Source organism: Brassica oleracea, chromosome C3 (assembly GCF_000695525.1).
Source record: "Brassica oleracea var. oleracea cultivar TO1000 chromosome C3, BOL, whole genome shotgun sequence".
Taxonomy (NCBI): Eukaryota; Viridiplantae; Streptophyta; class Magnoliopsida; order Brassicales; family Brassicaceae; genus Brassica; species Brassica oleracea.
Genome location: NC_027750.1, coordinates 48,540,315 through 48,540,742, shown reverse-complemented (window position 1 = coordinate 48,540,742; position 428 = coordinate 48,540,315).

Sequence of the window (428 nt, the reverse complement as noted above, 5' to 3'; positions counted from 1 at the left end):
AATAAGGGTTATATAAGTGTTATTCAAACCGCAAAACATTGTTTTCGATTTAAAACCCCTATTTCTTCGGAATTTCCTCGGAATATTCTGAGGGAATTCCGAGGAAACCCTTATCTTCCTCGGAAAAGCCTCGGAATATTCCGAGGAAATTCTGAGGAAAAACAAATTCTTCGTTATTTTTTTTTAAAAAAAAAATGTGATCGATCGATCGAGTATATCAAGTTTTCCTCGGAATTTCCTCGGTATTTCTTTAAAAAAAAAGAAAATCAATGGTAGTCTGTTTCCGAGTCCTCATCACCAGATGAATCTGAATCTGGATCTTGGTGAAACTCTCCAATCACTGGTTCATCCTCTACGTGAACGACGGCTTCCTCTCCGAAGTCGGTTAAATCGACTACAAGGCTAACTCCAGCTAAATCTTCTGCTGC